At 36.0% G+C, this 23763-nt stretch overlaps 1 protein-coding gene across 1 annotated transcript in view; it reads left to right on the top strand.

Moving 5' to 3' along the window:
• Positions 1-23763, top strand: part of MAP3K2 (mitogen-activated protein kinase kinase kinase 2) — a 78089-nt gene that overhangs the window by 7188 nt on the left and 47138 nt on the right. The window lies entirely within an intron of this gene.

Below are 23763 nucleotides of genomic sequence, written 5' to 3'. Positions count from 1 at the left end.
CTTTCACTTGAATACTTAGAGGCCAATATAAAGTTATTAATTGGCCTACTTTCAATATTTTTGTGTTTCAGGTAACAGGGAGACCCAAGGAGAGGGAAAGAGGGGGATGAGAACTGGATGGTGGAGCAGTCAGAACACACCAACATTTATCCAATTTGTTGCCTTATATTGGCATGGTTTGTGGCACCCCAAAACAATTACAATAGTAACATCACAAATACTGATCACAGATCACCATAGCAGATAGAACAGTGTATAAGGTTGAAATATTCCAAGACTTACCAAAATACAGTACAGACACCCAAAGTGAGCACAGAGTGCTTTGAAAAATGGTGCCAATAGACTTGCATGATGCAGGGTTGCCATAAACTTTCAGTTTGTAAGAAAACACATTATTATCTGTGAGGCACAATAAAAAATGAAATGAAACAGGGTGTACCTCTACTGAAAGAAAAGAACTGTCAACCTGGAATTCTAGACCCTGGAACTACATATTTCAAAAATAAAGGAGAAATAAACACTTTCAGATATTAAAAAAAAAAAAAAACTGAAGCAGAATAAAATGAAGCTCAATAAAATGATATATATTTTCAACTGAACCATTTGAAACTAAGCTATGGACATTATGACTTTTACCCCTAAACATGTCACATGCATCCCCTAAAGGTAAGGACATTTTCTTACATAGCCAAAATGCCATTATTGTTACTTTTCTTAGGTGTGATAATTCTTTAGTATACTCTAATATCCATATTTACATCTCATTCATACTGAATTGTCATTTTGGTTTGTACACCCATACCCACCAAATCAGGATCCCATCAAAATGTATTCATTGCATTTAGTTAAGTCTTTTTGATCTCTTCTAATCTAGAGCAGCCTCACCTCTTACTCCCTTTAAAAATGACAGTGATTTTTTATAAGACGGTTTATCTTATAAAGTGACTCATATTCTCGATTTACCAGATTTTTTTCCCCCTCATAATGTTGTTTAGCTTGTTCCTGTGAAGCTTAAGCTAGGTTTAAAGGGTTGGTTAGTTTTAATTTAAACATTTTGGGCAAGAATATCTAATAAGTGATTGTATATATTTTATATGCCTCCCATTTGGAGATGTACACTGTGCAGTACCATTATTTGTAATGCTAAGTTGGATTGGTTGGTTGAGGGGAGTAACGTGAGGTATATTTTCCCACTGCTGTCAGCAAGTAATCTGTGGCATGATAAATTAGTACTGTAGTGCTAGCTTGTTACAGTGATAGTTGTAGCATCTTACCTAATAGTTGTAGTATCTTTTGCTGATCCTTGTCAGCCTTTTAAATTTCAGTGATAATAAATGTTTGTTGGTCTATAGATGGAAACAAATCACAGGAATTAAAAAATATCCTGTCTGCTAGTTTAATCAGAATCTTGATTTTGTGGATTTTAAAGATTTTAACAAAGAATTCAAAATATTCTTTATTATTTTATAAGAAACCTGGCTTGAGAAAAATGGGAATAACTCAGTGCTGGTCTTATGTACTCTTAAGAAGACACTTAAATTTTTCTTAGATAACATCTACTGCACAGGAATAGCCAGAAATATAAGGGAAGAGAGGAACTACTAAAATACATTTTGGGAAAATTGTCTATTTTCTGATATAATGGCAGGAGCACTGGATTGAGAGTCAGGAGATCATTCTTACCATTAGTTGAAGTTCAATAATTATAATTTTTTGAGCTGGGCTGTGTGGTGCATGCCTCAGCTACTCAGGAGGCTGAGGTAGGAGGATCCCTTGAGCCCAAGAGTTGGAAGGTATTCTGGGCAACATAGCAAGACCCTGTAACACAATTAGGACAAAAAGAATGATAAATTTTTAAACTTTACTGCATGTTCTTATTTCATTGTGATTGCATTAGTAAACATTATGAGTAAAGAATGAATTTCTGATAATGAGGTATGTTGGTTGAGTTTAGAAGTGAACCGCATTTTTCTGAAGCCAGGTAATAAGCAAATCAAGTATATGTAATACAAAGTTGAATTTATTTCTCAACTCACTAATTAACCAACATTTAGTAGGTGATTGTTTTAAAGAAGATTTCATAATAGGATTTTCTTAAGTAGCACATTCTCTCATTAAAGATATGATTTAATTAATAAACAGTTTACATGAAGTTTTACTACACATCTCTTGTCAATCAGGATGAATCATACATAGGGAAATAAAAAATCTTTTATTCTCAAAGCGTTGTGTGAGATGTATCTATATAGCTATATCTACACACACTTAACAAGAAATGTTAATTTTGTCTTTTGTCTTGGATATCCCTGGGATTTATTTGGAACGTTGGTTGACTATATTTCTCTTGGTAGTTAATCACATAGTTGCTTTGTAGTATCTCTTGTATTGTTGCCTTTATTGTTACTTAACTCTTAAAGAGTTAGCATTAGGTCTTAACTCTTACTTTGTTGTTGTTGTTGTTGTTGTTGTTTATACCTTGTCTTCTCAACTGGTAGGAGGATAGGGAAAGACTCTTTAGATTCCCTGCTGTAACTAGCATATGGCTTTTCTTACAAGTGCTCAACAGTTACTTGTTTGTAGTACCATACATTTTAAAAGCACTATGAGGTTTATAAACTTTGGAATTTTTTCTGAAGGTAATTTTTTCCCCCATTCGTGTGGTTAGTCATTTAGTGTGGACTTTAATAATGACAAATTAAAAGAATACTTTAAGATATTTTGTCAGTATTCTTTGGATCATTCTCAAATTAGGTCCCCTTATTGTTACTGAGAATGCTTCTAGAGCACTCTGTGCGCACTTGCCTCTACCATTGTACTTGTCACATTGTACTATAATCATCTCTGTGTCCTTCAGTAGTAAGTTAGCTCATCGAGGACAGAGGCAGTGTTTTGTTGTTGGGTACTCCAACACGTAGCACAGTGCAGACAGCAGGGATCTCCTTTTGTAGTGCTGTAGGATTACTTAAAAGGTGATGCCTCCCAAAATCAATGATGATTTATAGAAGTTTTGTTTTGAAATTACTGTGTAATTCATTGAGTACCTACTATGTACTAGAGTGAGAATGGTATTTCCAGAAAGCCTGGAAGAGTCATCAACAGTTGAACTAAGTTAACAAACCTTATACATTAACTGACTGTGCTTATAACGTGTATGGAAAAAACTTAAAAATATAGAAAAGATAAAGAAAATAAAGGTAGTGAATAGCTAAGACTGTGAGCTTGGGATTTAGACCTGAATGTTAGTCTCAGCTCCACTATTTAACCTTTCTAAGCCCCACTTCTCTGTAAAATTGGGATATAATGTCTTACTCATAGGTTTTTTTTTTTTTTATGAGGTTTAAATGACGTAATATGTTTAGGACAATGCCTAGCATATAGTAAGTGTTCCAAAAACATTACCAGTTATTGTAAAAATCTCTCATCCACATAGATTGTGTCTATTTTGATGTACAAAGAAGCTCTCTAATGTGATTGGGAGGTAGTATTTATTAAATTTTAAAGTTATTAATATAAGGGGAATTAAAATGATACATTTTACCTTAAATATTTTGTTTTGTTTAAGAAAACATAGAGGCCGGGCACCGTGGCTCATGCCTGTAATCCCAACCCTTTGGGAGGCCAAGATGGATGGATCGCTTGAGCCCAGGAGTTGGAGACTAGCCTAGGTGTCTTTTCAAACAAAAACCAAAAAAATTAGCCAGGCACAGTGGCATATGCCAGTAGTTCCAGCTACACCAAAGGCTGGTGGGAGGATTGCTTGAGCCTGAGAGGTCAAGGCTACAGTGAGGAGTGATCATGCTACTGCTTTCCATTCTGGGTAACAGAGTGAGACCCCATCTCAGAAACAGAAAAACCCAGAAAACAATCAAACAAAAAAAAGTATATAGATGTAAAGCAGTCTGAGTATAGGCTCCATCTAGAGATGTATGATTTTTCCTCCTAGACTTTTACAGTTGATTCACCTATACCTGATTTAACAGTTTTTTTGTTAACTAGCTGTTGAGTCTTTCTAAATATTTAGCTTCATTTTTATAGAAGCAACTCTTCATATTTACAGTTTCATTGATTTATGTAATATTTAATCAGAATTTTATAACATACTATATGTTATAAACTGTAAATTATGATAACTAGTATATAAATATAATTCCTGGTAAGTTGATGGGAGCATAAACCAGTAGGTTTGATAAAAAGCTTAACTAGTGGTAAATGTTTAGTAATTTATTAGAATGGAGAGTGTTGGTTAATTTGCCAATTTAGTTTCTTAAGGATGTTAGATAAGATAAAATAGTGTTGTCTTGCCTTCTAGTATATCTGAGTATATGAAAGTATTATACAGATACTGGCCGGGCACAGTGGCTTACACCTGTAATCCCAGCACTTTGGGAGGCTGAGGCGGGCAGATCACAAGGTCAGGAGTTCAAGACCAGCCTGGCCAAATGGCAAAACCCTGTCTTTACTAAACATACAAAAATTAGCTGGGCATGGTGGCAGGTGCCTGTAATTGTAGCTGTTCAGAAGGCTGAGGCAGGAGAATTGCTTGAACCCAGGAGTCGGAGGTTGTAGTGAGCCAAGATCGTGCCATTGCACTTTAGCCTGTGCCACAAGAGCAAGACTCCATCTCAAAACAAACAAAAAAGAATAAAGACAGTATTATACAGATATTTAAACAAAGGATTCAGCACTACATAATAATAACTCAGTTATGTTTCAACTCTTTCAAGTTTTTAAAACTTGTACCTTTGGTTTTTCTTTGTGTTCTGGTTCCTTGAGGACGTGTAGTTTTTTAGATCTCCGTTTTCCATGTCAGTCATCTTCTCTCGGTATATTTGCATTCTAGTAAAGCTTCTTAGGTTTGACCTCTATAGCCACATCAGCAGTTCTTTTCTTTATATCCTCTAGTATCTATTAAAAATATTTTTTGTTTCACAGTTTTTGTTGTTTTTTGTTTGTTTGTTTTGAGACAAGTTCTCTCTCTGGTTCAGGCTGGAAGGCAGTGATGTGATCTCAGCTCACTTGAACCTCTGGCTCCTGGGCAAGTATTTTATTCTGCAGTTGAATCTGTATTATCTTGGCAGTCCTAGATTTCATTTATTTCCTTTTTCATGTTGTCTTTGTTTTGTACCTCAGCCTGGTCTCCCTTTTGGCTTTCTCTTCCTGTTTTATAAAAACATGTCTTCTGGCATTGAGGATATCATACAATTTTTTACACATTTCAAACTGTATCTTAGGAGGGAGGAGAAGTAATATTTGATTGTCTGCTATGTGCCAGAAAATTCACATTACTTTTTTAAACATCTTAATAACTATGGTATATCATATTTTCCTGATTTTACAGATAAGGCTCAGAGTCACATAGTGCAGTTGGGGTTTTGTGTGGCTCTTCCAGTTAGAGCAAAGGTTTCTAACCTTCCTGCTGCCTCCACGTCGCTCATATGCTTATTATATTCATCGTTCTCTGATAAATATATGTACTGGAATATATATTCTGTGATGAATGTGTGCACTGGAATCTTCTGGGGGTAGGGCTAATATACTTAAAAAAAAACCCACTCAAATTTAGATACTATTCTCATCACACATCTTTTATAATTGCTAAGTTAGAGTTCTGATAAATATTTGGGTAAACTTGAATTATTTCTTTATTTGTATTATGTATCCTTTTCAGTGGGATGACAATAAACTTGTCTATTTTAAATAAATTCATACAAGTGGGTTCATTTTTCTGATCTCTAGGAGAAGTAAAAATAATGGGAGTGTTTAATGTCCATAAAGAATTTATTTTAATTTCTTGAAATAAACAGAGTGAACATTGAGTATTTTCCGTACGATTTCTTTCTTTTGTTTTCCTTTCTTTCTTTCTTTCTTTTTTTTTTTTTTTGAGACAGGATCTCCCTGTATTATTCAGGCTGGAGTGCAGTGGCAGGATCACTGTTTACTGCAGCCTCTACCTCCCAGGCTCAAGCCATCCTCCCACCTCAGCTTCCTGAGTAGCTGGGACTACAAGCACACTATTACACCCAACTAATTTTTAAATTTTTGTAGAGACAGGGTCCCTATATTGCTCAGACTGGTCTTGAACTCCTGGGCTCAAGTGACCCTCCTGCCTCAGCTTTCCAGAGTGCTGGGATTGTAGGCATGAGCCACCACACCCGGCATCAGTATGATATTTAACTAGTTGTAGACTTTCTGTCATTCTGAGTAGGCTATGAACAAAAACCCCAATATGTCAGTGGCTTAAAACAACAAAAGGTGTATGTTTTGCTCATGCCATGTATTAATTGAGGGTCAGCTGGGGGCTCAGCTCAACATTTTTGCCATCCTTACTTTGGGTCCCACTTTGAGATCTCACTTGGGAGCAGCCATTGTATGGAACATTACTGGTTAATTAGGACAGAGGGAGAAGAGACTATATCAAACTACACTCTGGCTTTTAAAGCTTTTTACCTGGAAGAAACATTCACCACTTGCACTCACCAGCTCTGGCCAAAGGAAGATTCTTGGCTGTACTTGGGCTATAAACAGGATGGGGAAATTCAGTCTTTCCATATGCTCAGAAGGATAAAAACAAGTATTTGTGAACAGCCCTCCCACAGAGACAGTGTTTTCTGTGGAAAAGATTTTTGAAAATTATTTTTGAAAATTATTACATGGAAGCCAGTGGGAAAAATGTGAGTCAATACTATGTCTTACTAGTCTTTGGGAAGAGATCTCCAATCTAAGATGAAGTCAGTTTTTACTTGTTTCTGGGAAGAGAGAAGATGAGTGTAGAATAAAGTAGAAGACATAGTTCCTATATTTGAGATTATTGTCGTCTAATGGCAGGGAGCACATGTGAAAATACGGAATAGTTAGGAAACTCTTCTGTGAGGTAGTATCCTTTCCAAAAGGTGACTGTTTGGATAAGTGGAGAGATGGCAAGTGCTGTCTTTCCAGTGTAGGTAGGATTAGGTGATAATGTATGTGAAATGCCTAGCACATCGTCTGACAATCCACAGATGATCATTCTTTTCCATTATCATTTATAGATGGAAAGATGACCTGGTGAAGAGGACAGGGAGGGCTTAAGCTGGGCCCTTAAAAGATGGTTTGGACAAGTAGAAAAAAAGAAGGAAGCATTTCAGACAGCACAGAGACAAAAAGTAGCTATCAATAAGACACATATAGCACTTCATAGTACAGCTCAGAACCTATTGACTCCTACTCTTTGCTGCTTTTGGTTATTGGAATGGTTTCCTGGGTAAGTTGTTTTGAGATGCAAATTAGGAGTAAGATTTACTAAAGAGGAGAGGGAGATAGGCGTTCAAGGGATGAGCAGAAATCAAGGTCCAGGAAGGGGGCTCTATTAATAGCAAGTCCTTTGAGAAAAGCAGATAGGTTAGATTGACTGAAACAGATGTGTGCTATATTAATATGTTATGGTTTTAAGGAGAGTCAGTTTTGTGATTTGTTTATTTAAGATGTTTGGTAATAGACTAGCTATGTGCAAAGTGCTGTTAGGTGCTGTGGGAGATACAGTGATACCTAAGTAATGTTTCCTGGCTCATGCCTATAATAGCAGTACTTTGGAGGCTGAGACAGGAGGATCACTTGAGGCCAGGAGTTCAAGACCAGCCTGGGAAACATAGCAAGACCCTGTCTCTACTAAAAATTGAAAAGTTAGCCAGGCATAATAGTGTGTTGTAGTTCTAGCTACTCAGGAGGCTGAGGTAGGAGGATTGCTTGAGGCAGGCTAGGTGACAGAGTGAGACTCTATCTCTAAAATAAATTAAGTAAATACATTTTTAAAAAGTAATGTTTCCTGTCCTTGAGGATCTTCCTGTATAATGAAGACAACCAGGTACACAAATAACATTTTTACAAAGCATGGAATGAAGGGGATTACAGGAATTGATTTAAAGAGAATTGGCTAGTCTTGGGTTTTTTGTTGGAGTTTGAGGTTTCTGGCACCGTGTGCTGACTTCAAAATTCTGACTGAAAAGTACTATGTTTGGTAACTTGGAATAGCAAGTGTTGAACACCTACCAGCAAAATATGAATATTTTGTTCAATATGAGCTAATTTTGACTGAAGTCTTGGTCATAGTTTTATTATATTAATAAAGTATTAAGGTAAAAGTTCTTACTTTGGAAGGATTTTTAATTTTTAGATTTTAGTATTTTGTCATTTTTAAAATCAAGATTGTTGAGGAAAGCATATTGGCACACAGTAAGCATGCGTTAAATGTTGGTTGAAAAAATAAACAGTAAGAGGCAGTATAATATACAGTCGTCCCTTGGTATCTGTGGGGGATTGGTTCCAGAACCTTGACTCCCACAAATACCAAAATCCCCAGATGCTCACGTCTCTCATATAAAATGGTGTACTATCTGCATGCGACCTACACACATCCTTCCATATACTTTAAATTGTCTCTTGATTCCTGGTAATGCGTACTACAATGTAAGTGCTATGTAAATTGTTATATTGCATTTTTTTTTGTTTTTTTACTGATGCATTATTTTTTTTAATTAAAATTGTTTTTGATCTCCAGTTGGTTGAATCCACACATGCGGAATGTGCAGATAGTGAGGTCCAACTGTAGTGTGTAAAAGTGGATTCTGCCCAGGATTGGGCTCAGGTCCTGAACTATTGGCTATTTTAGCTATTTTTTAAATGTTCACTGTGCTCTGGTATTGTTCTAAGTGTTTTACAATAATATTTAAAGCTTGTAACAATCATATAAAGTAGATACAGTTGTCTCCATTTTACAGAGGAAACATGGCACCGAGAGAGAGAGCCATTATTGCTAATTATTGTCCATAAAAGTTGACTGATGTTTTTGGTAAACCAATTATGGGTTGTTGCTTTTTTTCTAATGTCTGATAACAGTATCAGGGTCAACAGTTGGGGTGCAGATTTGAGAATTTTTTTAAAGTCTAAATTTGTTCTAACCGCTACCTTCTTTCCTCTTTAAAATAATCTAATGTAGAAAAAAAAAAAAGGTTTGTAAACATTTAAAACAAATTCCCCAGCATTCTCAGTATTGAGAACTAAGTGGAGTTGGGGGAACCCCTAAGTGTATATCAAATTAATTTTGTTTAACAAACATTTGCATAATTACTACTATATGCCAGGCTCTTTCTAAGCATTTAACGTACATTAACTTGTTTAATTCCCATAGCAATCTTGAGGTGCTATTGTGCCATGAATCTCCGTGATACAAGGAAATCAAGGCAAAGAAAGATTAAATCATTTGCCTGAGGTCACACACCTAGTAAGTGGAAAATACGAATTTTAGTCCCAAGCAATCTGCTTCCACAATCTGAGCTCTGCTTGCTGTCTTTATTTTTGTAGGTAACATGACCCATTGAGAGAGAAAATATGGGTGGGCAAGAAGGGATCTGTTAAAAATGACAAATACATTGTCTGTGTGATACCTTAAAAAGGTGAAAAATCAGAATTTGCTGTTTAGAGTTGAATATTGCCTGTAACACTGGGCTGTTTGGAGGAAGAGCTAGGGAACTGACATCTGCTATGTTAGGTGTTATATATTATCTTATTCAGCACTTAAAGCAAACCTGTCAGGTAGTCTCTTCTATCCTCATTTCATAAACAACGACATGGGTTTGTAATAGCTAAGAGTCACCTATAACTACTGCTACGTTTTGAACCCAGGTAGATTTTTGTGTGACTTTAAAACGTTCTAAAAAACAATACTTAGCATCCTAAGGAAATATCAAAAACTCAAATTTATTTGCCAAATAAGCTACACATTCTTTTGAAATACTAATTCAAGAAGTGATAAAACATTTTATCAACTAAAAGACCTTTAAAAAACTTGATAAAAGAAAGGAAGCAAAGACATCTCAAATATGATAATTACTAGGACCACAGGGACCACTAGATGGAAATTAGATTTTTCTGTGCCTTTCTGAGGATGTGCAGGCCTGTTTACAAATGACTGTTACTTTATGTGGAGTGTGATCATTCAACCAATTTGAGATTACCTATGTGGTATGGCTATTAAGTTATGAAAACTTAGCTAAATTTATTGCATCTATGGACGTATTATTTCCTTTATTCATTCTAGGAGGCTCTATATTTGTTGTTGCTCTTATATCATTAAAATGTTGGGAGAACACTTTTAAAATTCCCTTTAATTTGAATTTTATATGGTTTTGAGTAAATAATATGGTGCAAAGTTCAAAATACTTGAAAAGATTCACAGTGAAAGGTCTTAAAACCCTCTCCTCAGTTCCCTCCACCTGCAGCCACTCAATTTTTCTCAGAGGTGACGAATGTTACAAGGGAAATACTTCTTTGAAATTATCTTCAGAGTTTTTGAATACTTGCAGTTAGGATATATCTAACCAACAATGACAGATTTGACTTTAGTTTTAAAAAGTCAGTTCATTTACAGTCTGGCATATAAAGGAATCATCAGTTTAAGTAATATCGTTTTTAAAAATCAAAAGCAAAGATGTCTGCAGGGTAATGAGATTTGTGGTGTGATTCATAAATTGACCTAAAATCAAGGATCAGAGTTGCAAAGCTAGTAGTATTAAAGAATAAATTTTTAAAATAACTTGATTGAGATAACTAACATACAACAAACTGCACATTTGAAGTATGTAATTATGGTAAATTTTGATATATATATATAACTATCAAACTGTCACCCCTAGTTTCGGCATTTATAAATGAGGTAGTGAACATATTCATCATCTCTGAGAGTTTGTTCAGGCGTTTTTGTGATTCCTCATTATCTTGCCTCTGTCCATTTTTCCTAGATAGCCAGTGATCTGCCTTTTTTTTTTTTTTCCAAACCAGTTATCTGCTTTCTGTTACCATAAATTAGTTTGCCTTTTCTAGAATTTTATATAAATGGGGTCATGCTGTGTACATGTTTTTGAATTGGGGAAGAGTCTGGCTTTTTCACTCAGCGTAATTATTTTGAGATTCATCCATATTGTTGCATGTATCAATAGTTTGTTTCTCTTTATTGCTGAATATTATTTATTTCACTGTCTGGCTATACCACAATTTGTTTAACCATTTACCTGGTGACATTCAGGTTTCCACTTTTGGACTGTTAGAAATAAATCTGCTAACAGCATCTGTGTACAAGTATATTTGTGTGGATGTATGCTTTCATTTTTCCTGAGTAAATACTTTGGCATTGAATAGGTGGGTCGTATGGTAGGTGTATTAGTCCATTCTCACACTGCTATGAAGAAATACCTGAGACTAGGTAATGTATACAGAAAAGAGGTTTAATTGGATCACAGTTCTGCAGGCTTTACAGAAAGCATGATCTCGGCATCTGCTCAGCTTCTGAGGAGGCCTCAGGAAACTTAAAATCATGGTGGAAGGCGAAGAGGGAGCCAGCACTTCACATGGCCAGAACTGGAGGAAGTGGAGGGGGTGCCACACACTTTTAAAGCATCCAGATCTCAAGAACACCATCGGGAGAACAGCAGTGGGGGGATGGTGCTAAACCATTAGAAACCACCCTCATGATGCAGTCACCTCCCACCAGCTGCAGCATTGGGACTTAAATGTCAACATGAGATTTGGGTGGGGACACAGATTTAAACCATATCAGGTATATGTTTACCTTTGTAAAAGTTGCCGAACAGTTCTAAAGTGACTGTGCCATTTGACACTCTCACCAACGCAGTTTATGGTGTTTTAGTTGTACAGCATCCTTGCCAACAGATGGCCAGTCTTCTAAAATCTCATATTGTTTTTTTCTCTCTTTGAAGGTGAAAAGGAGGGAAGTTTATTTTTTTGAGCAGTTTTAGGTTTATAGAAAGATGAAGTGGAAAGTAGAGAGTTCCCATATGTACTGTCATCCTCCTAACTCCCCTCCTAGTTTTCCCTGTTATTAATATCTTTGATTAGTGTCGTATGTTTGTTATGGGTGATGAGCCAATAATGAAGCATTATTGTAAACCAAAGTCTATAGTTTACATTAGAATTAACTGTTGTACATTCTGTGGCTTTTGACAAATGAAGTACAATGATGTATATCTGCTATTACAATAGCATACAAAATGATTTCATTGCCCTAAAAATCCTCTGTGGTCCACCTGTTTATCCCTGCCCTCCTCCTCCTGAACGCTAGGCAGCCACTGATCTTTTTACTGTCTCCATAGTTTTGCCTTTTCTGGAGTGTTATATAGTCGGACTCAGTAGTTTGTAGCTACCCCCGCCTTTTTTTTTTAAGACAGAGTCTTGCTCTGTTACCCAGGCTGGAGTGCAGTGGTGGGATCTTGGCTCACTGCAACCTCTGCCTTCACGGTTCAAGCAATTCTCCTGCTTCAGCCACCCAAGTAGCTGGGACTACAGGCATGCACCATCACGGCTGGCTAATTTTGGTATTTTTAGTAGAGATGAGTTTTGCCGTATTGGCCAGGTTGGTTTCAAACTCCTGGCCTCAGGTGATCTACCTGCCTTGACCTCCCAAAATGCTGAGATTACAGGTGTGAGCTACTATGCCCAGCCTCAGATTGGCTTCTTTCATTTAGTAATAAGCATTAAAGATTTCTTCATGTCTTTTCTGTGACTTGATAGTTCTTAATATTTTGTTGTATCACTTTCTTAAGGACATCTTGCTTCCAAGTTTTGACAATTATGAATAAAGCTGCTAGTACAATACATGCACAGGTTTTTGTGTAGTTGTAAGTTTTTGACTCATTTGGGTAAATAGGTAAGAATATGTTTAGTTTTATAAGAAACTACCAAACTTTCCAAAGTGGTTGTACTATTTGATATTCTCAACAGAGATTCTCAAAATGCATGAGCATTTTAGTTGCACAGCATCCTTGACAACACTTTGGATGGCTAGTCTTTTGTAATCTTGTGGTTTTGATTTGCATTTCCGTAATGACTAATGATGCTGAGTATCTTACTAAGCATGGCTTTATTTGCCATCCTCATGTCTTTTTGGTGAAGTGCATGTCCTAATCTTATGTTTGTCTTTTTTTGTTGTGTTGTAAGAGTACTTTACATATTCTAGATACAAATATTTTGTCAGGTATGTGTTTAATACATATTTTTTCCTAGTCTGTGGCTTGTGTTTTTATTTTTTTATGGTGTTTTTTGAAGGGCAAACATTTTTAATTTTTGAAGTTCAGTGCATTTTTTTCTTTTAAGATTTGTACTGTACTTTTGTTCTTCAAAAGTTGCCATTTAAAAAATGCAAAGAAATCTGCCAAACTTAAGGTAACTGTAATTTTTTTCTACAAGTTTTGTAGTTTTAGCTCTTATATGTAGGTTTATATTCTGTTCTGAGTTAGTTTTTGTATGTTATGAGGTAAAGGCTGAGGTACCATAATGGATAGAAAAGATTATCCTTTCCCCATTGAATAACATTAGCCCTTTAAAAAAATTAACTGGCCATTATATATGGGTCTGTTTCTAGATAATCTGTTTCATTAACCATTTGTCTACTTTTATGCCATTAACACGCTGTCTTGATTATTGTAGCTTTATAAGTCTTGAAGTTATGTAATTTCTTTTTCTTCTTTTTCAAACTTGTTTTATAATTTCTAGGTCCTTCACATTTCCTATTCTGTTCTGTTCTATCTATTTTTCTATGTTCAACAGAGTCTCCCTCCCTTGCCCAGGCTGGAGTGCAGTGGCGTGATCATTGCTCACTGCAGCCTCAAACTCCTGGGCTCAGGGATCCTCCTACTTCAGCTTCCTGAGTAGTTGGGACTACAGGAACATGCCGCCATGCCCAGTTGATTTTAAAATTTTAATTTTTAATTATTTTTGTAGATAGGAATTCTTGCAATGTTGCCCAGGCTGTCAGTGTAAGTGTTACAGTCAGCTTTTCAGTCTTCACACTATTGCCTCCCATGCTATTTGAGATTTCATTGAATCTGTTTGTCAATATGGAGTGAATTGCCGTTGTAACAACATTGAGTCTTCTGATCCATGAACATGGCATTTTGCTCAATTTATGGGTAAAGATATTGCCGTTGTTTTGTCAAACAACTTTTGAAAAATGTCTGTTTGTGTCCTTTGCCCGTGTTTTAATGGGATCATTATTTTATTTGTATGTGTGTGAATTTTCTGAATTCCTTATAAATTCTGGGTATTAGTCCCTATTGGATGTATAGTTTGCAAATATTTTCTCCCACTCTGTAGGTTGTCTGTTTACTCTGTTGATTATTTCTTTTGTGTAGAAGCTTTTTAGTTCAACTAAGTCCCATTTGTCTATTTTTGTTTCTGTTGCCTGTGCTTTTGAGGTTTTAGTCACAAAATCTTTGCCTAGACCAATGTCCAAAAGAGTTTTCTCTAGGTTTTCTTTTAGTAGTTTGATAATTTCACATCTTACATTTAGGTCCTTAATCTTTCTGGAGTTGATTTTTGTACATGGTGAGACATAACTGTTCAGTTTCATTCTTCTGCATGTGACAGTTCAATTTCCCCAGCACTATAGGTGAAGAATTACACCCCTGTAATCCCAACACTTTGGGATGCCAAAGTGGGAGGATCACCTAAGGCTGAATTTGCTACCAGCGTGACCAACAGTGATACACTGTCTTTAAAACTAAAAATAAAAAATTAGGCTAATAAAAAATTGGCCTAAGCTAAGCTCATGTGTTCTTTAGTATTTTTTAGCAATAAATGATTTTTAAATTGAGGTATGTACATTTTTTAGACATAATGCCATTGCACACATAATGGACTATAGTATATTATAAACATAACTTTATGTGCACTGTGAAACTAAAAAAAAGAAATGCATTTTGTAAGGCTATAGCTGCCATAGACAGTGATCATTCTTCTGATCGATCGGAACAAAGTAAGTTGAAAACCTTCTGGAAAGGATTCATCATTCTAAGTGCCATTAAGAACATTGGTGATTCATGGAAGGAGGTCAAAAAATCAGCATTAACAGGAGTTTGAAAGAAGCTCATTCCAGCCCTCATGAACAACTTGAAGGGTTTAAGACTTCAGTGGAGGAAGTAGCTACAGATTTTGTGGAAACAGCAAGAGAACTATTACAAGTGGAGCCTGAAAATGAGACCGAATTGCTGCAATCTCATAATAAAACTTGAATCGATAAGTTGCTCCATGTGGATAAGCAAACAAAGTGGGTTCTTGAGATGGAATCTGCTCCTGGTGAAGATGCCCTGAACATTGTTGAAATGACAGCAAAAGATTTAGAACGTTGCATAAACTTAGTTGGTAAAGCAGCATTTAGCAACTCAGTCGGTAAAGGGTTTGGGAGGATTCATTCCAATTTTGAAAAAAGTTATATGTTGGGTAAAATGTTATTAAACAGCATTGAATGCTAGAGCAGAATCTTTCATGAAAGGAGAAGTCAGTTGACATGGCAGACTTCACTGTTGTCTTGTTTTAAGAAATTGCCCCAGTCACTCCAACCTTCAGCAACCACCGCTATCCTTTGTTCTTTAGTATTCTTTTAGCAATACATAATTTTTAATTAAGGTGTATACATTTGTTTTTTAGACATAATGCCATTGCATACTTAATAGACTACGTATTATTGTAAACATAACTTTTATATGCACTGGGAAACTAATTCATTCTATTGTGATATTTGCCTTATTGCCATAATCTGTAACTGAACCCGCAGTATCTCTGAGGTATGCCTTTACTTTAATGATGTTGTTTTCTGTCTTCTGGCTTGCATTATTCCTGAGGAGAAAGTCTGCTGTCATCCTGTTGCTATTTCTGTGTGTATTATACGTCTTTTAAGCAGTTTGTGATGCACCTTGGTGAAGTGTTTTTCAAGTTTTTTGTGCCTTGGGTTCATTGAGAGTTTTGGGTTCATTTGTAGTTTCTGTCAAATTTCAAACAATTATGGCATTTCTTCAAGTATACATTCTGTCTTACCCTGCTGTCATTTGGGGACTTGAGTTGAACGTATATTAGGTTCTTTCAGCTTGTCTTAGTGCCCACTTACGCTCTGTTCATTTTTTGTAGTTATCTTTTATTTTTTTATCATTTCTATTGTGTTTACTAATCTTTTTCTCCAATGTCTGATTTACTGCCATTTATTTCATTCAGTGTAATTTTTATCTTAGGCATTGTATTTTTTATCTGTAAGAATTTCATTTAAAAAGCATCTTCCATGCCTCTATTTAACATCTTCCCTCTATCTCCTTGAACATATGGAATATAGCTGTGACATCTGTACTGAGTCTATCATTTGTGTCATATTTGGGTCTGTTATTAGTTGATTGGCTCACATTTTCCTGCCTCTCTTCATATTTGGTACTTTTTAATTTAATACCATATGTTATGAATTCTACCTTGTTGGGCACTGGACACTTTTGCTTCTTACATGTTTTGGGAGGCAGCTAAATTACTTGGAAACAGATCCTTTGTGCCTTGCTGTTAAGTTTCATTAGGTAGAACCAGAGCAGCATTTAGTTTAGCATAATTTTTTTCTACTTTTGAGACCACGCCCTTCTGAGTACACTACCCAGTGTCCTGTCAATTTTGAGGTTTCCAGTCTGACAATCATGATGAAATCTTATATATGAAAGAGATAAAATCAGGGAGTCATTCCCAGAGCCTCATCTCAGTACTTCACTAAATTAGGAAGCATGTTTGGCTATGTGTAATAAATACAAGGGGTTACCAAATAAGGGATTTATTTTTATCATATGATCATTCTAAAGACTCAGGGTAGTCATCATGTACTCTTTTTTTTTTTTTTTTTTCTAAACTTACTGCTTTGCCATCCTAAGCATGTGGCCAAGGATTAAAATGTCTAACAAATAGTTTTATATAATTTGGAATTTGAAGCTTAGCTCTGTCTAGATTGGAGATACAGATTTGAGGATTAGTTTATAGGTGATGTTTCTTGAAGACACTCAATAGAATGAAAAGAGCAGTAGTGCGAAAATGAAACTTCAAATGACACTGGCATTTAACAGCCAGGCAAGGAAGAAGAGATTCTGAGGCAGACTAAAGTGAGATTGTGGGAAGTGGGGTGGAGAATGGAGAATCGTGAGAGCCCATTGCATTGGAAGCAGGAATGGATATTTATGTTTTTACTCTACCAGTATTTAAACAGCCTTCTTTTTTTTTTTGTGGCAGTGAGGTTGGGGTCATACATTGTGTTAGTCTTGGTGGAAATAGCAGTGTTTTATAGTATAACCTTAACTGTATTAGAGTATAACATTAAGAAGTAGAGAAGTTGGCCGGGCACAGTGTCATGTCTGTAATCCTAGCACTTTAGGAGGTCAAGGCAAGGCAGGTGGATCGCTTGAGCCCAGGAATTTAAGACCAGCCTGGGCAACATAGCAAAACCATGACTCTCCAAAAAATACAAAAATTCGCTGGGCATGGTGGTGCATACCTATGGTACCGGTTACGACTTGGGAGGCTGAGGTGGTAGGATCACTTGAGCCTAGGAGGTCAAGGCTGCAGTGAGCCATGATTGTGCCACTGCACTCCAGCCTGGGTGACAGAGCAAGACCCTGTCTCAAAGAAAAAAAACAAAACAAGAAGTAGGGAAGTCAAGATTATATGAAGTAAGCCATGGCAAGGACTTTGGAATTTATTCAAAGTGTTTCAAGAAACTACCAATACTTTCTGAGAGAGAGCATTAACATTCTCTGACTTTCTTTTTAAAAGGATGATCCTTATTGCTGTATAGAAAATGAGTTATATTAGAGTTTGGAGTAAGATCAGGTTGATCAGATAAGAAATTATTTCAGTAATCCATGCAAGAGATGATTATGGCTTGGAGTAGTGATAGAGGTATATAGTTTTAAGGAAGCACTAATGGGATTTGCTAATGGAATATGAGGTGAGAGCATGAGAGGAATCAAGGCTATCTCAAAATGTTTGTTTTGAGCAGTTGGAAAAATAGAGAACCTTCTTGATAGAGAAGACTGGAGAAGAATAGATTTTTTTTTCACTTTGCTTTTGTTTTTAAATTTTTTTCTTCTGAAATAATTTTAAGTTCCACAAGTTGCAAAATCAGTATAAAGAAATTTGATTATTTGAGAGTAACTTGCTAACATTAGGTCCCATGACCCCAGAACATTTTAGTTTGTAATCACTATCAATAAGGACATTTTCCTACATACCCAGAATCCAACTGTCAAAATCAGGAGTTTAACATTGATAGAATCATATCATCTAATCCACAGAACCCATTCAAGTTTTGCCAGTAGTCCCAATAATGTTCATTTTAGGAAAATAATTCACTCAGGATTATCATTAGCATTTAGTTGTTGTGTCTTTTTGATGCCTTTCAATCCAGAACAGCTGTAATGTTTCCTTGACTTCATGATCTTGACGGTTTTGAGGTTTACAGAGCAGTTAATACTTAGACTGTTCATCAATTGGGATTTGTCTAATGCTTCCCTATAAATCTATTCAGATTGTCAGTTTTTGGCAGCAATATCACAGAGGTGATGCGGTATTCTTCTCAGTGTATTTTATCAGGTGGCACAATGTTTTTAATTTTTTAAAATTGAAGTCAGGCCAGTTAGGTACATGATTTTAATTTGCCTATTATTGATGATATTAATGTGGATCACTTGACTACGCTTTTTTTTTTTTTGTCTGCTGGGTTTCTACACTAAAAAAGTACTCTCTTTTTCTTTTTGAAAAGTGAGTAGGAATAATTATTTTTTGGAGATGGTATGTTGAAACTAACTCATTCCTCATCACACTTTTCATTCACTAGCTTTAGCATTCATTGATTTTTCTTGGTTTAATTATTACTATTACTGAATTATTTCTATTGATGATTGCCAAGTGGTGGTCTTTCTATTTTATTATATTTATTAGTTGACATTCTACCAAAAGAAAAAGTTTTCTCTTCCTCCCATTATTGATCTATTTGTTTATCTTTGTTCTTATGGACTCATGGTCGGTCTGTCTCCCTCCCTCCCTTCCTCCCTCCCTCTCTCCCTTCCTTCCTCCCTCCCTTCCTCCCTTCCTTCCTCCCTCCCTCCCCTTCCTTTTTTTAGAGATGGGATCTTGTCATGTTGCCCTGCTGGGATACAAATTCCTGGGCTGAAGTGATCCTCCTGCCTCAGTCTCCTGAGTAGCTGAGATTACAGCTATTGTGCCCAACTTCATGGTTTCATTTTTTAATTCAGTGGGCATGTAATCCAACATTATTTTTATTTTGATGCTCAAATTGTCCCGTATTTGGTTAGTGGAATCCCCTTCATGCTGTTCCTGTGGCCTTTTGACATGTCCCCATATTCTTTATGCACTTTATTTCTGGTTCAGTGAGATGTTTTAGGCTCTTTTTGTGATTATCTCCTTATTTGTTTAGGATCTAAACAAATTAAACAAATAGATCCTAAAAACTGAGGTAATATAGTGGTTGCCCTGGGAAATGGCATGATGAAAGGAGCACTTTCTTGAAGCTAGGCTGGGTGGCTCATGCCTGTAATCCCAACACTTTGAGAGGCTGAGGCAGGAGGATTGCTTGGGCCCAGGAGTTTGAGGCCAGCCCAGGAGTTTGAGGCCAGTGAGACTCCATATCAAAAAACAAACAAACAAAAAACTAGCCAGGCATGGTGCATACCTGTAGTCCCAGCTACTTGGGAGATTGAGGCAAGAGGATCACTTGAGTCAGGGAAGTTGAGGCTGCTGTGGGCGGTGATTGTGCCACTGCACTCTAACCTGGGCAACAAAAAGTGAGACCCTGTCTCAGAAAATAAAGGAACACTTTCATGTTTTATGTTATATTCTGTATTAATACATTTTACATTTTTTCTTTTTTTTTTTTTTGAGATGGAGTCTCACTCTCTAGCCCAGGCTGGAGTGCAATGGCACAATCTCAGCTCACTGCAACCTCTGCCTCCCACGTTCAAGCAATTCTCCTGCCTCAGCCTCCTGAGTAGCTGGGATTACAGGCACATGCCACTATGCCCAGTTAATTTTTGTATTTTTAGTAGAGACACGTTGGCCAGGATGGTCTTGAACTCCTGACCTCATGATCCACCCACCTTGGCCTCCCAAAGTGCTGGGATTACAGGTGTGAGCCACCACTCCCAGCTGTACATTTTCTCTTTGATAATTCCTTAATGTTACTTGACATTTGAAAATAATATTATAACTAAAAAGAAATTAAAGTTGTCAGTAGTTACAAAATGGCAGCATGCAAGGAGAACATGGTTGTTTTTGTAAAAATTTGAATTAGTTGCAAATTTTTGAAATTGGAGAGATCTCACATTAAAATTTGGGTTAGGGCTTTTTGAAAAATCAGCATATCTGATAATATACTGAGCCTGAATTTCTGTAGGCAGCTATTGACTGGACCTGAGCCTATTGCTTAGGTGAGCAAATGATCTCTAGGTAATCATAGAACCTTGAACTTCTATTTTCTGTTTCCTTCCTATATTTATATAGATATAAATATATCTATATTCCTTCCAGATATAATTTGCATACCATGAAATTCACCTCTTTAAATGCTACAAGTCAGTAATCTTTCATTTTTTCACAAAATTGTGCAACCATTGCCACTGCCTAATTCCAGAACATTTCTTCATCCCCCAAAAGATACCTCATACCCATTAACAGTAATTCCCCATTTCTTACACCCTGGCCTTAGGAAATCACTAATCTACTTTTTAGTCTCTGTAGATTTGCTCTTCTAGACATTTTGTGTAAGTGGAATCTGGGGCTTTTAAAAAATCTGGCTTATTTCACCTACCATAATGTTTTCAAGGTTTGTCCATGTTAGAGCATGGACAAAATACTTTATTCTTTATAATGACTGAATAATGTTTATTTGTTGTCATTCTTTTTTTTTTCTTTGAGATGGAGTCTCGCTCTCTTGCCCAGGCTGGAGTGCAGTGGCACAATCTCAGCTCACTGCAACCTCTGCCTCCCACGTTCAAGCAATTCTCCTGCCTCAACCTCCTGAATAGCTGGGATTACAGGCTCCTGCCACCAAACCCAGCTAATTTTTGTAGTTTTAGTAGAGATGAAGTTTCACCATGTTGGCCAGGCTGGTCTCAAAACCCTGACCTCAAGTGATCCGCCCGCCTTGGCCTCCTGAAATGCTGGGATTACAGATGTGAGCCACTACACACGGCCAATAATATTTCATTATATGGATATGTGACATGCTTATCTCTTCATCAGTTGGTGGACATTTGGGTTTCTGCTTTTGGGCTGTTATAAATAGTGCTGCATTGAATGTACAGGGTTTTATGTGGTTATATGCTTTCAGTTCTCTTAGGTATATACAATAGGAATGGAAACAGTTGCTCATATTTCTTCACATCTTCATCACCACCTGTTGTCTGTTTGATTATAGCCATCCTACTAGATGTGAGGTGGTATGTCATTTGATTTTTATTGGCATTTCCCTGAAGACAGATGATATTGAGCATCTTTAATTTTCTTTTTCAGTATTGTTGTGGCTATTCAGGGCCTATTGCAGTTTCATATGAATTTAAGGATGAGCTTTTCATTTCTGATAAAAGAGGCCGTTGGAATTTTGATAGAGATTTCATTGACTCTGTAGATAACTTTGGGAGTATTGCTGTCTTAAAAATACTGTTTTTTCATTCATGAATATGGGATATCTTTCTGTCTATTTAGGTCTACTTTCTTTCAGCAGTGTTTTGTAGTTTTTAGGGAACAAGTTGCATTTTTTTGTTGCTGTTAAATACCCTCCTAAGTACTTTATTCTTTTTGATGCTATTGTAAATGAAATTGATTTCTTAATTTTATTTCCAGAATGTTTATTGCTAATGTATAGAAATACAATTGATTTTTGAATGTTGATTTTGTGTCCTGCAAGTGTGCTAAATGTGTTTATTAGTTCTAATACTGTTTTTGTTAATTTCTTAGGAGTTTCTGTAAGATTATGTCACTTGCAAATGGGTATCGTTTTACTTCTTATCCTATCTGTATTCCTTTTATTTCATTTTCTTTCCTCGTCTTCTGACTAGAGCCTCCAGTACAATATTAAATAGAAGTGGCAAGAGTGGACATCCCTGTATTGTTCCTAGCCTTAGTGAGAATGTATCTTGTTTTTCACCATGAAGTTTTTTTACCATAATAAACTTGAGTATGTATATTTCTGTTTGTTATCTTTTGAGTGTAAAAGGGTGTTGAATTTTGGTACATGCATTTTCTGTGTGTTTTGAGATGATCATTTGTTTTTTGTTTTTCCTTGAGATGGAGTCTTGCTTTGTCACCCAGACTGGAGTGTAGTCTAGTGTGATCTTGGCTCACTGCCAGCCTCTGCCTTCCAGGTTCAAGGGATTCTCCTGCCTCAACTTCCCAAGTAGCCGGGATTACAGATGCCTGCCACCATGCCTGGTTAATTTTTGTATTTTTAGTAGAGGCAGGAGGGTTTCACCGTGTTGGCCAGGCTGGTCTCAAACTCCTGACCTCAGGTGATCCACCTGCTTCAGCCTCCCAAAGTTCAGGGATTATAAGTATGAGCCACTGCGTGCAGCTGGTTTTTGTTCTTTGTTCTGTTAATGTGGTTTATTACATTAATTGGATTTTATATGCTGAATCGACCTTGTTTTTTTGGATATATCCCAAATGTGCATGGTATATAATTTGTTTTTTAATGTCTAGGTTACGTTTGCTATTGTTTTATCGTGGATTTTTGCATTGATATTGATCTTTAGTTTTCTTACCATGTGATGGCTTTGTCTGGTTTTGGTATTGGAGTAATACTGGCTTCACAATGAATTGGGAAATGTTCCTTCTAATTTTTTTTTTAAACAGTTTTTGTAAATTCTGTAAATGTTTGAAGCCGTCTGGTCTAGGGCTTCTGTTTGTGAGAAATTTTTCATTTCTAATTCAGTCTATTTACTTTTTATAGGTCTGTTCAGATTCTTAATTTATTCTTGAGTCAGTGTTGGTAGTTTGTTTCTTTTCAGGAATTTGTCTGTGTTGTCTAAGTCATCTAATTTGTTGATGTACAGTTGTTCATAGAATTCCCTTATCCTTTTTATTTCTGAAAGGTTGGTGTAATGCTCCCTTTTTAATTCTTTAATTTAGTTATTTGTGTTTTCCCTCTTTTTTTCTTTTTTTGGTTAGTCTAGCAAAAAGTTTGTTAGTTTTGATCTTTTCAAAGGGCCAATTTTTGTTTTGTTGATTTTTTAAAAAATTTCATTGGTATTTTTATTTTCTACTCTGTATTCCTTTACCTTGTTTTATATTTAAATTGTTCATCATCTTCTAGAATTTTAAGGTCAAAGGTTGGGTTATTGATTTGACATCTTTCTTGTTTGTCAGTATAAATATTTATAGTTATAAATTTTATCTTTAGCTGCCTCTAATAAGTTTTAGTTTGTTGTGTTTTCATTTTTGTTTATCTCAAAGAATTTTCTAATTTATCTTATGCCTTCTATAGACCCACTGATTATTTTTGAGTATGTTTTTAAATTTTCACATATTTGTGAATTTTCCAGATTTCCTTATGTTGCCAATTTCTAATTTCATTGCATTGTTGTCAGGGAACACACTTTGTATGATTTCAGTCTATATAGTTACTGAGATTTGTTTTATTACTTAATATTTGGCCTATCTTGGAAAATGTTCTATATGTATTTGAGAACAATGTGTATTCTGCTATTTTGAGGTTGATTGTTCTGTAGGTGTCTGTTAAGCCTAGTAGTTTTATAGTGTTGTATAAGTCTTGTATTTTCTCATTGATTTTCTCTCTACTTGTTTTATCCATTATTGAATGCAGGGCATTGAAATCTCCAACTTTTATTTTTGAATTGTGTGTTTCTTCCTTGAATTTTATCCTTTTTTGCTTTGTGTATTTTGAGACTCTGT

Source organism: Aotus nancymaae, unplaced genomic scaffold (genome assembly GCF_030222135.1).
Source record: "Aotus nancymaae isolate 86718 unplaced genomic scaffold, 86718_ANA_hifiasm-v0.15.2.pri h1tg000029l, whole genome shotgun sequence".
NCBI classification, from domain to species: domain Eukaryota; kingdom Metazoa; phylum Chordata; class Mammalia; order Primates; family Aotidae; genus Aotus; species Aotus nancymaae.
This window is presented reverse-complemented; position numbering and strand designations above follow the sequence as displayed.